Below are 15,184 nucleotides of genomic sequence, written 5' to 3' on the forward strand. Positions count from 1 at the left end.
GAGAATACAGTAATCTAACATCAATATAAATAGAAATCAAGTTTGCCACAGTACCTAAAGAGTTGGTAGTTTGTTTTCTTATGCTAATGATATCACGAGTTTCTGTTTAAGTTTTGTGTTGTGAAGTTTTCAAGTTTTGGGTGATATTCTCATGGACAATGGGATAAAGAGTGGAAAGAGCTCAAGATTGGGGATTACCAAGGCATCCCAAGATAAATTCAAGGACACCAAAAAGCCTAAACTTGGGGATGCCCCGGGAAGTCATCCCCTCTTTCGTCTTTAATCCATCGGTAACGTTACTTGGAGCTATATTTTTATTCACCACATGATATGTGTTTTGCTTGGAGCATCATGTATTATAGGAGTATTTTATTTTTGTTGTGTAACAATCATCCTTTCTGCACACCTTTTGAGAGGGACATGCACTCATCGTGAATTTGCTAGAATACTCATTGAGCTTCACTTATATCTTTTGAGTTAGGCAACTTAGCTCGCATGTGCTTAACTTATATCTTTTGAGCTAGATAACTTTGCTCTAGTGCTTCACTTAGATCTTTTTAGAGCACGGCGGTGTCATATTTTGGATAAATAAAAACTCTCGATCTTCACTTATATCTTTTTGAGAGTGCTCTCTCTAAGTAACTTGGTAGTTGACGTGTGCCATGAAAGAGTCCTAAAGATGATAGACATCCAAAGAGGATATAATAAAAACTTCCATATTCAAGTGCATTGATTAGTAAAGAGAAGTTTGATTCCTCTCAATTAGTTTTGAGACATTGGTTTGGTGATATTAGAGTTATGTTAGTAGGGTGTCGTGAATCTAGAAATACTTGTGTTGAAGTTAGTGATTCCCGTAGCATGCACGTATGGTGAACCGCTATGTTAGGAAGTCGGAGCATAATTGATTTATTGATTGTCATCCTTTGTGTGGCGGTCGGGATCGCGCGATGGTTAACACCTACCAACCCTTTTCCTAGGAGTATGCGTTTAGCACTTTGTTTCGATTACTAATAAAACTTTCGCAATAAGTATATGAGTTCTTCATGACTAATGTGAGTCCATGGTATAGATGCACCTTCACCTTCCACCATTGCTAGCCTATCTAGTGCCGCGCAACTTTCGTCGGTGCACAAACCCACCATATACCTTCCTCAAAACAGCCACAATACCTACCTATTATGGCCTTTTCATAGCCATTCCGAGATATATTGCCATGCAACTCCCACCGTTCCGTCTCATGACTTGTGTCGTCACTTTCATATTACCATTGTATGATCGTAAGATAGCTAGCGAGATGTTTCAACGTCATACGCTAAGCTAGATCGTTCCATATCCCGGCACACTGCCGGAGGCATTTCCTATAGAGTCATCATTGTTCTACGTATTGAGTTGTGAGTAAATAAAAGTGTGATTATCATCACTATTAGAGCATTTTCCCATGTGAGGAAATAAAAAAAAGAGGCCAAAGATGCCCACCAAAAAAATGAAAAGAGGCCAAAGAGCCCAATCAAAAAAAAGAGAGAAAATGAGAGAAGGGACAATGCTACTATCTTTTTCCACATTTGTGCTTCACAATAGCACCATAGTCTTCATGATTGAGAGTCTATTGTTTTGACACTTCCATATACTAGTGGGAATTTTCATTATATAACTTGGCTTTTATATTCCAATGATGGGCTTCCTGAAAATTGTCATAGGTCTTCGTGAGCAAGCAAGTTGGGTGCACACCCACTAGTTTTCCTTTTGAGCTTTCACACACTTATAGCTCTAAGTGCATCCGTTGCATGGCAATCTACTCATTCATATTGATATCTATTGATGGGCATCTCCATAGCCCGGTGATACCCCGAGTCGATGTGACCATCTCCTCCTTTTTGCCTCACAACCTCCACCACACTCTATTCCACCTATAGTGCTATATCCATGGCTCACGCTCATGTATTGCGTGAGAGTTGAAAAAGTTTGAGAAAGTAAGAGTGCGAAAACAATTACTTGGCCAATACCGGGGTTATGCATGATTTAAATTAGTTGTGTGGGGATGATGGAGCATAGCCAGACTATATGATTTTGTAGGGATAACTTTCTCTGGCCATGTTATTTCAAAATTTCATGATCACTTTGCTAGTATGCTTGAAGTATTATTGTTTTCGTGTCAATAGATAACTATTGTTTTGAATCTTACGGATCTGAACATTCATGCCACAAGAAATAAGTTACAAAGGAAAAATATGTTAGGTAGCATTCCACATCAAAAATTCAGTCTTTATCACTTCCCTATTCGAGGACGAGCATGAGTTAAGCTTGGGGATGCTTGATACATCTCCAACGTATCTATAATTTTTTATGGTTCCATGCTATTATCTTGTCAACTTTTGATGTTTTGTATGCATGATTATGCTATTTTATATCTTTTTGGGGACTAACCTATTAACTCAGTGCCAAGTGCCAGTTCCTGTTTTTTCCGTGTTTTTACCCTTTTCAGAGAAGAATGTTAAACGGAGTCCAAATGGAATAAAACCTTCGGAAAGATTTTTTCTGTAACAAAAGATACATAGGGAACTTGAGAACCAATGCAAAGTATCGCGGGGGAGGTTACAAGCCCCATAGCCGCGACCTGGGGGCGCGCCTACCAGGCTTGTGGGCCCCCGTGGCTCCTTTTCCCTACTTCTTCCGCCTATAAATTCCCTAAAAATCCAAAACTGTCAGAGAGAGCCACGAAAATACTTTTCCGCCGCCGCAAGCTTCTGTCTCTGCAAGATCCTGTCTGGGGCACGTTCTGGTGCCCTACCAGAGGGGGGATTCGGACACGGAGGGCTTCTTCATCAACACCATGGCCTCTCCGATGATGCGTGAGTAGTTCACCACAGACCTTCGGGTCCATAGCTAGTAGCTAGATGGCTTCTTCTCTCTCTTGGATCTTCAATACAAAGTTCTCCATGATCTTCATGGAGATCTATCTGATGTAATCTTCTTTTGCGGTGTGTTTGTCGAGATCCGATGAATTGTGGATTTATGATCAGATTATCTATGAATATTATTTCAGTCTCTTCTGATCTCTTATATGCATGATTTCGTATCCTTGTAATTCTCTCCGAGTTGTGGGTTTCGTTTAGGCAACTTGATCTATAATTCTTGCAATGGGAGAAGTGCTTGGTTTTGGGTTCATACCGTGTGGTGTCCTGACCCAGTGATAGAAGGGGTAGCGAGGCACACATTGTGTTGTTGCCATCAAGGGTAAAAAGATGGGGTTTATATCTATTGCATTAATTTATCCCTCTACATCATGTCATCTTGATTAAGGCGTTACTCTGTTTGTTATGAACTCAATACAATATATGCATGCTGGATAGCGGTCGATGTGTGGAGTAATAGTAGTAGATGCAGACAGTATCGGTCTACTTGTATCGGATGTGATGCCTATATGTATGATCATTTCCTTAGATATCGTCATGACTTTGCGCAGTTCTATCAATTGCTCGACAGTAATTCGTTCACCCATCGTAATACTTGCTATCATGAGAGAAGCCTCTAGTCAACACTATGGCCCTCGGTTTACTTCACATCATATTTTCAGCTCTACACCTTTACTTTGTTGCACTTTCCACCTTCAGATCTCACCTTGCAATTAATCGTGAAGGGATTGACAACCCCTTTATAGCGTTGGGTGCAAGTTTGTTTGTTTTTGTGCAGGTACATTGGTGACTTGTCTTGATACTCCTACTGGATTGATACCTTGGCTCTCAAACTGGGGAAATACTTACTGCTATTGTGCTGCCTCACCCTTTCCTCTTCAAGGGAAAAACCGACGCAAGCTCGAGAGGTAGCATGGTCATCTCCCGTGGCCATATGGATGTGGAGAAGGAAATCTTCTATCCACATGAGGGGATCCGTAGTCCCATCGTATTGTTCTATGTTCATGGTTGAAACCCTTCCAAAAATTGGTGCTGCATTACCTCATCTGTAAAGCACAGTGGGTGGGTGGCGCCTCTTACCCATGCTATACTATACCGGAGATCGGCTGTTGGTTGTGCCCGGTACGATTCCAGATCTTTGTTACTATGGGTAAACCGAGGTTGGTCTTCATCCCATTGAGTGGGAGAGTACCTTCTAGATCCATAGATGGACCTCTTGCGACCTGTTATGTTGTCCAAGTCATGACGTAGGTCATGTCTGCCCCTGGGTTGTACATGTTCCTTCCCTTTCCTGCGGGGAGGCTCACGTCTATACTCGGCTTCTCCGACCTCTCTATCCCGCCCTTGAGGTGGACGATCGGGCTGATCGTATTGTGTGCGCCTGAGGGACATGGGCTCTGGGGCCTCGTCATCAAACTGAGGCAATAGGCGCCTGCGTGGGTAGCTTTTGTTTTGATCCGGCCACTCGGTTCCATATCCTTCTTCTGTTGCCAGTATTTTTGTCCATCTATTGTTGATGGTATCTTTTTCGACTTAGAGCTGTTGTTGCTTCACCTAAAGGCTGCGGGCGGTAGCTATGAGCTGTTGCCTGGACCGTTCCTAACTCTCAAGGTCCTATGGAACTGTGAAGTATTCGGCCTCTAGACTATCCTGTGTGTTGTTAGGAGGGAGGTAGTTGTCATTGTCTAAATCATCGGGGTCGTCGGGATTGGACTGGCCCTCGGTCTTGTTTGGATCCTCTGGTGTCTGCTTGCGAGCTTCGAGGTTGTCGGGGTCCTCCGAGGTTGTATTTTTCCCGATGTCGTGTATGGCCCCCCTTCCTTTGTTCACCTTGGCTTGTTTACACTGCCTTCGGCACTTTGATTGCTTCTCCTCAGACTTATCGCCATTTTGTTTGGGGGTATGGTCGCCATCGTCGTCAGGTGTGTCCACCATGTAGTCGCCGTAGGTGGAGGTGGCAGTCCACCGCCTGTTACTTACATGGGCGGGATCATCGGCCTCACCATCCATGTATTCAACCTCCTCGGAAGAGTAATCCAACATGTCGGTTAAGTCTTCGACGGATGTTACCAAGTAGGTGGAGGTCGGGCTCAGGTCGTCCGTGATCTTCAACGAATGGATTCGGTTGAGCGTCTCGTTCAACATCGAGAGGTTGTCTTGATCGATCTCTTGATGGTTTTCGGAATTGACCTCCGTAGCTTCCGCGAGGGATGCGTGTTCGGCAATGGTCGTTTGTTGTTGCCCAACCGCTGAGGCCGGATTCGGGATCAAAGGCAACTCTTCGACAAAGAGGGGACCGAGGTCATAGCCGAGCAAGAGACCCAAAGTCAAGGCTTCGGGATTTTGGAGCTCATCGGACAAAACTGTGATCTTAGCGGGGGAAAGATCACCCCGAGAGTCGGCAGAGAACTCAAGATTCTCGAACCTTATCCCTGACCGGGGGCGAAGCCTCCGATCTGGACAAGGCGGCCGGTTGGGTCAGCGCGCAGCGTGAAGCTGCTGAACATGAGAACCTGCCCGGGGATGAAGACGTCCATGTTGCTGATTCAATCGCTTACGATTAAGCGGACCATCAATCCTTCCGGTGATCTCACAGCGTAACTCTCACTGAAAGCACCAATGTCGGTGTCAAAACCGACGGATCTCGGGTAGGGGGTCCCGAGCAGTGGACCTTGGATCGATGGGTTACACGGGACGAAGGGGACAGTGTTTACCCAGGTTCGGGCCCTCTTGAGGAGGTAAAACCGTACGCCATGCTTGATTATATTGATGTGTATAAGTATTACAGAGTTGATCTACCTCGATATCGTATGAGCAAGAACCCTAGATGAGTCAACTTGTCTAAGCGGATGAAACCCTCTGGTTTATATAGACACCATGGATTCCTAGGGTTACATATAACCGACCTCCAATCGGGGACATATGCGCCGATCTAGCCTACTCAACCTGGACGACACGCCAATCTTCGGAGCTTTCCTTCCTGATCTCAGGTCGTCACGCAGTCCGGTCTTCAACAATACGTCCCTTTAGGTCAGCCTGTTAGAAATGGGCCGACCGTCTGAGGACCCCTTAGTCTCGGACTCCCTCAACCATAACATACATATCATCAAAATATTAAACGAATATCAACTTTACATGATAGTTTATAACAATACTTCTCTCATATTCTCAAGAACAGACGGAACTACTCACAAAGAATATCCATGTTCATGATCAATGGAGATAAATATATGACTAACAATCACAACATATGATCTTCCACAAATTAAACCATCTAGGAGCAACTACAATATGTAATCAACACCATTAGCAACCCATAGGTTCAAATCTCAGGTTTTGGGACAAAGATTAAATACAAGAGATGAACTATGTTTGGAGATGAGATGATGCTCGTGAAGATGTTGATGGAGATGAGTCCTCCCATGATGAGAGAAAGTCAGTGATGTCGAAGGCTTAGATTTCCTCATTCCGGAGGGAAGTTACCCCATTGTAATCGCTCTGTCGGAGAGCGAAAGTGTCCCTACCCAGGTTCTGCCTCAAAATGGTGGTGATTCGTCTCGAAAGTCTTCTTTTTATAGGGAAAATGGCTTCGTTTAGCAAAAGACTTGAACCAAAGGGCCCTCGAGGGCTTCACAAGGGGGAAGGGCGCGCCCCTGCCCTTGTAGGCCCATGGTTGATCTTTTGTGCTACTTCTTTCTTTCGGTATTTTTATATATCCCAAAAACAATCTCCGCAAAATTTCAGGTCATTTGGAGCTCCGGAGAATACCTATCTCTTTTGTAGCTCTTTTAGGTCCAAAATTTCAGTTGCAGGTAATTTCACTCTTCAACTAATCTTGCAAATTAAGAGAGAAAAATCTTAAGAATTGCGTGATAATGATAAAAAGCATATCAATACCCCATGCGAGAGCCAAGTAACGCTATGTGAGTCGACATTACATGTCGCATGCTAGGCACTCCATCAGGATTTTATTTTTATTTTTTACGAGTTTTTTGGTTTTAGATTTTTTTTTGTTTTTGCCCGGTTTTTCCTATGCTTTGGACACAAACAATAAAAAAATGCGAAAACATGTTTTTTTTCCGAGAGACGCATATTTGCTTCTCATGGAGGCACAATTTTTCTTCTACGAGAGGCACAAATGTGCCTTCCGAGAAGGAAAAAACAAATAAACATGTTATTTCGTTTGCGAGAGGCACGGATTGATTCTCGTGGAGGCACATGTTTGCTTGGCGAGAGTCACTCAGAAAGAGAATAAAATGTGTTTTTTCTTCCATGAAAGGCATAAATTTGCTGCTCGTGGAGGCACAATTTGGTTCTTGTGAAAGACATAATTGCGCCTCACACAAAAGGAAAAAACGTGTTTTTTTATTCCGCGAGAGGCATATATTTATTTCTCGTGAAGGCGTTGATTTGATTTCACGAAAGGCACAACTATGCCTCTTAGAAAAGAAATAAAACTCCACAGAAAGTGGAATCCATATCGAATCATACATGGCGTCCTTGACCTAAAGAACGAGCAAACTTGGCTAAACTATGAGCTTCGCCATTCGAATCTCGACTTTCAAACATAAACTAAAAAGTAAAAATAGTAGCTCTCTGAAGTATCTCATTGACAATATTATCATATCTCCGGCGAGTGCCATGTGGATGTATGAACACCACCTGTTTGGAATATGAGGCTATGGCAAATTTTCGCACTAGAAAATCTTTGCTCAACACTAGTCCTTCCCTGCATGCAATAGCCTCTAGAGTCGCCGGATCTTGGAGTTCATGAACAACCTAGGAAGGTGAAATTGACATTTGCAAAGTGTACTCTTTAACTAATGACTAGTTGAATGCCGGTACATTGTTATGGGACAACATAACAATGTCGTTTTAGGTGTACTTTGTTAAGGTGATATATTAAGATCATGTTGTTCTACTTTTACTTGACAAGCATTTTATTTCTCCCCACCGGATAAACGTTGGTCTCCCTTCTTCGTCTTGTATCTCAATCCACTCCTTCGCTCGAACTTCGTTGTTGTCGCTTTACTTCTTACCTAATTGAATTCTTATGCGTTGTCATGAAATATAAGACCATACTAACACAAATAATTGAATGATTTTTTTATGTTTACCCAACAACACGATGTCATGTCGTTTTCAAACATGACACTTTTCATGGATTGGGGTGATTAACAAATATCATCCGCTTATTTCCTTCCATTCATATGACTCCTTTATCACACTTTTCTTAGAAGAAGACAAAACGACATCTTTGTCCCGCTTGTTTATCCTCCACCTGCACTCTTTCCATATGTCATTTATGTAACATTATCGTTAAGTATGTCATCTCGCTTTAACATCATTAAAGATATTTCCCAACTTTAGCAAATCTTACAAGAGCTTATGACCTTCTTCAACCTTAGAAAATCTCACTTACTACAAGAGAGGAATTATTTCAAATACCCCATTAACTAAAATGCCACATTCTTTAAATTTCTCCCATTTTATTACACTATGCACATTGCCGCATGATGACTTGTCGCGTACAAACTTAACTGTAAAACATGGTTAGTACGGATCCAAAATCATCGTCTTTACTCGACATCTCACACACTACTTCTCTACAATCAATTCTTATCGGCGGGCTCTTCCATGTATACAGAGATGACTAGCACACGCATTCAATGCCGCCACCTCTCCCACCTTCCTCTGTCGCCCTGTATCACCCATGAAGTTTGCTAAAACAATACCTTGGCACTGCAAAATAGAACTCATTTACATGACAAGTGTTCTTCTAAGTGCCATATATTTTCGCTTGCAATATTTATTTCAGTCGATATATTGCAACATTTTTCTTGTGTACTTGAAATTAATGGGTAACTCGTTAGCATGCAATTTGGTAGCTCATTGCGTAGAATGATTATCCTTTCAGACGTTCTTGCTCCAAGAGGAGATTCTATAATTATATTTGGCAAAACCAGTATAAGTTGTACAACATCGGTTGAAAGAATGTGGGGAGCCTTGTGCAATATATCTTGGAGTAAAAAAGAAAGCCAACATAAGGGAACAATGCAGACATGCTGAAGAGTTGATAAAAAACTTGTTGAAGAGCTTGCACTTGCAAGAAGTCACAGTATTTTAGTATACGTAGTTTAAGTATCATGTACCTCCTCTTAGCATCATATAACCATAATAGCATGTAAATTGAAGCAAAATCTTGTAGAGCTTAGCTAACAAACTACAGATATCAGATAAATCTCAACTAAAAAATAACAATAGGACCTCGATAAAGATCAGACAAATCGATCCAAACTGTTTACACGGGTAGCAAACTGCACTGGTTGGTAGTATTCTGCATGGGGCCTCCAAATCCCATTCTTGGCAGCGTGATTTTTCTTCAACGCAGCGGACCTGCAATGGAGTAGAGCTATGTAACATATTGCTCACAGGGGATGTGCCTAAGACGATATGGTGCTCACAACATCTTATTTCAGTACCACCTTTATCTGAAAACTGCACATAATTAATGTCCATTATATATGCAATTATTATCACTACATCCACTCGTCATCACTACATGGAATTGCACCAAGAAACTGGTTTCTGATCCATCTATGAGGTTGCACATTCTCTGAATCTCTAAAGTGTTGGATATTTGAGCAATTTACCATAGGATTTTATTAAAAGAAAAGCTAGGAAAAACATGACTATCATAAAATAGATGAAACAAGACATGGAATATAAAGATGAGACAACGAAAGACATGTGCACATATGATCTAGAAGAGAACATATGTAGAGCCGTTCTATATACACAATGCATCATATGGAGTGATGAGCAGAAGCGGAACATATCTAGAAGTGAAACTATAGCAAAAAGTTGCGATAGGAACTCAACGAAAAAGAACATGAGTACGTACTAAGTTGCAACAGCAGTAGGGTTGGTGTTGGCATTGTCGTTGGCTATGTTACCGAAGAGGTGGTCGACATCGGGGAAGTAGTCGTCGTCCGAGAAGAGATCGTCGGTGTCCGTGATGGAAGCCAGTAGTCGCGCTGAGCGCTACCCAAAAACCTTATCGCCCTTCTTTCGTACAGGACTCGAAGAAACGGAGTTTCGGAGGCCTACTACCCTGACCTACGGTGCATGCCGCAAGTTGGGATGGGGAAGAACGTAGCAGCAACACAGAGAAAGGAATCGGTGGCAAGAGGAAGTTCTGATGCATCTTCTATGGAGAGGAGCGACCTCTCTTTTATAGGCGCAAGAGAAGGAGGCGCAACCTGCGCCGCGGTGCGATGCGTCTTGACGAGGCGAGGCGGGCGGCGGAGGAGGAGGAGCGCGCGTGTATGTCTCTCTTGTTCTCAAGCTCATACATGTGTGAAAACATCCTCCCTTATAAGGAGGTCCAACTCCCACTAAACTAGCAATGTGGGACTAAACATTTCCACCTCTTGCCTTGCACAAATGGGTTGTGTGGGCCTCTAGGATTTATTAGGAATTTTTTGAAATTATATATTGGGATGGCCCAAAAGTAGTCAAAATTACAGCAATCCCCCACCAGATCCAAGAGGCACACAAAAATTGCCTTTGGTTCCAAAACACTGTTTTATATACCGATACTGCAGTGGAGACTGTTAAGTTGAACTTCCACCTAGAACTCTATGCTACACTAGTAAGCAACTTGAACAGTGGACTAGGCCTTGAACTGCAAGTTTTCTACGAATCTATCTTCACACAGAGCCTTGATCGATACTAGGCTACCGTGGGACTTCCCCGCGGGTGGAGCTTATGTGTCATACTCCGAGACCTTTCATGAGTTTACTAGAGAGCGCCCTACTCTCATAGATTGCGACGTTAACAATCAGACTCATATAGGTATGTTCTTCAAAAGATGTTCTGGAGGACAACATCTCTACTTCAATAAGACACTTAGAACATATTAAGATGTATATCAACCTGCCATGCAGTTTAGGAAAGTATTGCTTCTTCATGGAGTGGTACAATCAATGATAAGGATACTTTCCTCTCAGTTGACCAACAGCTTGTCTTCCACATATAATTCACGGGATCTCCGATCACAAAGAATAGGTTACCAATGTGAATAACTCAAATTGTGGGTCTCATACCCATCTCCCTCGATGCATTATCTATCACATTACGTGATAGACCCTTAGTAAAAGGATCTGCCAGATTTTTAGATGTTTGGATATAATCCAATGCAATAACTCCAGAGTTTTTCATTTTTCTGATAGATTTTAACCTTCTCTGAACGTGTCTTGATGACTTCATCTTATCCTTTGAGATGCTCACTTTCGTGATCACAGTTTGATTGCCGCAGTTCATAAGGATACTCGGTACAGGTTTCTCGACAACCGGCAAGTCACTCAAGAGCCGGCGAAGCCAATCTACTTCGACCATAGCTGCATATAGTGTTGTGAGTTCTGCTTCCATTGTTGAACTTGTTAAGATCATTTGCTTGCAAGACTTCCAAGAAACAACGCCACCTCCATGAGTGAATACATATCCGCTCGTGGCCTTTATCTCATCAGCATCAGAGATCTAGTTTGAATCACTATACCCTTCAAGCACCTTTGGGTGTCCGATAGAGTGAATTCCATAACTTGCAGGGCCTTTTAAATAACGCAAAACTCTCTCTAGAGCTTTCCAATGCACATCTCCTGGTTTTGAGACAAACCGACTCAGTTTGCTAACAGCAAAAGAGAAGTCAGGTCTTGTAGCACTGGCTAAGTACATAAGTGAGCCAATAATCTGAGAATATTTCAATTGGTCTCTAGCAATTCTTCGATTCTTTCGAAGCAGCACACTCACATCATATGGTGTGGGAGAGGACTTGCAGTCACTATACCCAAAGTGACTCAAGATCTTTTCCACATAGTGAGATTGAAGCAACGCAATCCCACCATCTTCGTCTCTCAACAACTTGATGTTCAGAATGACATTAGCCACTCCTAAATCCTTCATCTCAAAACAGTGAGATAGGAAATCCTTGACCTCTTTAATAACATTCAGATTTGTTCCGAAAATCAGTATGACATCAACATACAAGCAAAGGATAACTCCCTCGCCCCCACCATGGCGATTGTACACACATTTATCAGCTTTGTTTACAACAAAGCCTACAGTTGTGAGAGTTCTTTCAAACTTCTCATGCCACTGCTTGGGTGCTTGCTTAAGTCCATATAAAGACTTCAGCAACTTGCACACTTTTCCTTCCTGACCATCTACTACAAACTCATCTGGTTGTTCCATGTAAATTTCCTCATCCAACTCTCCATTTAGGAAAGCAATCTTAACATCCATTTGATGAACGAGAAGACCATGTGAGGCGGCTAGTGAAAGTAGTACTCGAATAGTGGTCAGTCGAGCCAAGGGTGAGTAAGTATCAAAGAAGTCTTCACCTTCCTTTTGGGTATAACCCCTAGCCACGAGCCGTGCCTTGTACATTTCGATAGTACCATCAGGCCTAAGCTTCTTCGTGAATACCCATTTGCATCCTATAGGTTTGCACCTATAAGGACGACCAGTGATCTCCCAAGTTTCATTTGCCAAGATTGAATCCATCTCACTATGCATTGCTTCCTTCCAGTAGTTAGCATCTTCAGACGCATAGGCCTCTGAAATAGAACTGGGAGTGTCATCTATGAGATACACAAGAAAATCATCACCAAAGGACTTTGCAGTCCTCTGTCTCTTGCTTCTCGTAGGAACTTCATTGTTCTCCTCCACATTATTTTCAAAGTGTTTGTGACAGCCCGATGCCGACGCCCTAGAAGATTCCCCCTTTATTTTTGTTTCCGTCGTGTGATCAGTTTTATTTGTTGCATCATCATTTAGTTTGCATCGTCGCATCATGCATGGCATCTTGCATCGTCTGTCGCGTGTGGTGTTTGAGTGTGTGTGCTTCGAGTGCTCACCGAGTCTTAGTCCGATAGGAACTCCCCCTCTCTCCTCTTTTATTTGTTTTTGTGGTTTTGCTAAAGTTCAGTTTTAACCCCCGTCAAAATATTCGTCTTCTTTTAAAAGATCCTTTTATTAAATGTGGGGGCAACCCCTTGGGTTTTCTTTATTTCTTCCTTTTGTTTATTTTCTAAAACAGTCTCATTTCTTTTCTCCTTTAAAGAGCCTTTATTTTATTCTTTAAATAAAAAGGGGTTTTATTTTATTCTTTTGTAAAAGGGTTTATTTTAATTTTTCAAAAGGTTATTTTTATTCGTTTAAAAAGTGCCCAATCTATTTTATAGTTGGGGCATAATTTTTTTTTAAGAAGTCAAAGGCCTTTATTTTTATTTATTTTAAACATTTTTATTTTTGTTTAAGCTTCTTGGTTTTTTTAAAAAAAGGAAAAACCCAAAGGGGGAGGACCCCAGGCCAAGGCCCAGCCTGCCAAGGCCCAAGGCCTCCCCTCCCCTGCCCTAGCGACCGATCCCGCAGCCGCCCTCATCCTCCCCTCGCGCCGTCGTCTCCTGCCCGTGTGTCCCCCTCCTCCCAACGTCAACTCCCCTGGCCTCCCGTGCCCTGCGTGCCGCCTTCCCTCTCCTGCCCGCCGCCAGCACCTCCCTATGCACCGCAGCCGCCGGCGTGCCTCGCCCCTCACCTCGGCCTCGCTCCCGCTGCCAGCAGCCCTGCGTGCCCCGCTCGCCTCCCTGCGCCGCAGTCGCCGTGCGCTGCCTCACCCCGGGCCCCGCAGCAGCTGGCCTCGAGCTCACCACCCCGCCTGCCATGGTCACCATCAGGCCCCGTGACGCGGCTTCCCTTCATCGTCGCCCTCGGCCTCACCTCCCTGCTCAAGCCGGTCGCGAGCAGCTCGCCCCAACCTCGTCCAGAGCTCCACCCCGCGTTGCCGACCTTCTCCTCCTGCTCGCCGCCGTGCTCACCGGTGCGCTTGCCGTGCCGGTCTTGCTGCAGTGCTTCCTTTTGTTGTAGCTGCTGCCGAGCCGCCTTGGCGTTCCCTTGTCGTTGCATGTTGCTGCCACGGCGCTCCTGTGCAGCCGTGCCTTGCTGTCGCTGCTGCGTTAGCTGTTGCTGCTGTAGTAGCTGCTTGCGTGCTTGCTGCCTGGTGCTTTGCTAGCTTGTATGTTGTTGTTGCCGCTTTACCTTGCTGTGGCCGATTGTTGTTGCTACTGCTAGAGTGCTAGTGGTTGTTGTTAGGCTGCTTTAGATGCTGCTGTAGTGCCTTAGTGTTGTTGCTAGTAGATGCCAGCAGCTTTAGCTGTTGCTTAGCTGCTTGCCTGTGTTAGTTGTTTGTGGTGTTAGATGCTAGTTGCTGCTGTTTTGCTGTTGCCGAGGTAGATTGTTGTTGCTTACTTATGTTGTTGTCGCCGCGTAGAACATCCCCACTGCCGTGGATCGCCGACAAATTCGCCGAGCACCACGACGTCCTCGGCGACCCCGGACCTTTTCGGGAACGTGTTCGACTACCGACACCGAAGACCCGTGAACTGACGCCGAGAGTACGACTACCGTCGACAAGACGACGACCACGACTTCCACGACGTCCACTATGAACTGATACGCTCCGATATGCATGCATCGAAGGTATACCGATGAGACGTGGCCAAGAACCGTATTCATGTGATGTATGAGATGAATGTATGTTTCCACCGTATGTTGCCCATTGCACGTTGTCCCTCTTATGTTGTGCCCCGACACATGGGAACCCGGTAACGGGATCACCCCATCTTCAATTAGCGTTCTCGCAAACGCTTCCTATACGTTGGCACGATATCTCGACGAGTTATCGGGATAGGAACATTCTCGTGGCATCGTTTCCGTCTTGCCGCCATAGTTCCCCTTTCGCTCGCCCTGGCGACATATGCTACTTTCCCTTCTTGCCGTGATGTTGTAACTTGCATGCATGTCGCATTCATGGCATGATATATTGTGTTGCATGCCTCTTGTGTCGTAGCTCCGTTCTTTGCTCCGCGAGTTAACTGTCTAGGATGCCATGTAGAATCACCGCTTCACCCTTGCCTTGTTAACAACATTTAATATTGTCGTGTAAATAATCAGGAGTGAACTAATAATCAATTGTGGAGTTTCGTCGGTATGCAACTCGTTGCATATCGAGCTTCATTTAATGTGTAGTGTTTGCGTGAGGTGAATTGCCATGCCATCCCTTGCAATTTTGTTCTGATCATGCATCATCTTAGGTTGTGTTGCATGTCGTGCATTTGCCGTGGTGAATATCTGTATTGATGTTTGTTTCTGATTTGTTCGTCTTGATAGAGTTCCGCAAGCGTGTCGGAATGTGAGGACCCGTTTGACTACGT

The sequence above is a fragment of the Hordeum vulgare genome, chromosome 7H (assembly GCF_904849725.1).
Source record: "Hordeum vulgare subsp. vulgare chromosome 7H, MorexV3_pseudomolecules_assembly, whole genome shotgun sequence".
In the NCBI taxonomy this organism is placed as follows: domain Eukaryota; kingdom Viridiplantae; phylum Streptophyta; class Magnoliopsida; order Poales; family Poaceae; genus Hordeum; species Hordeum vulgare.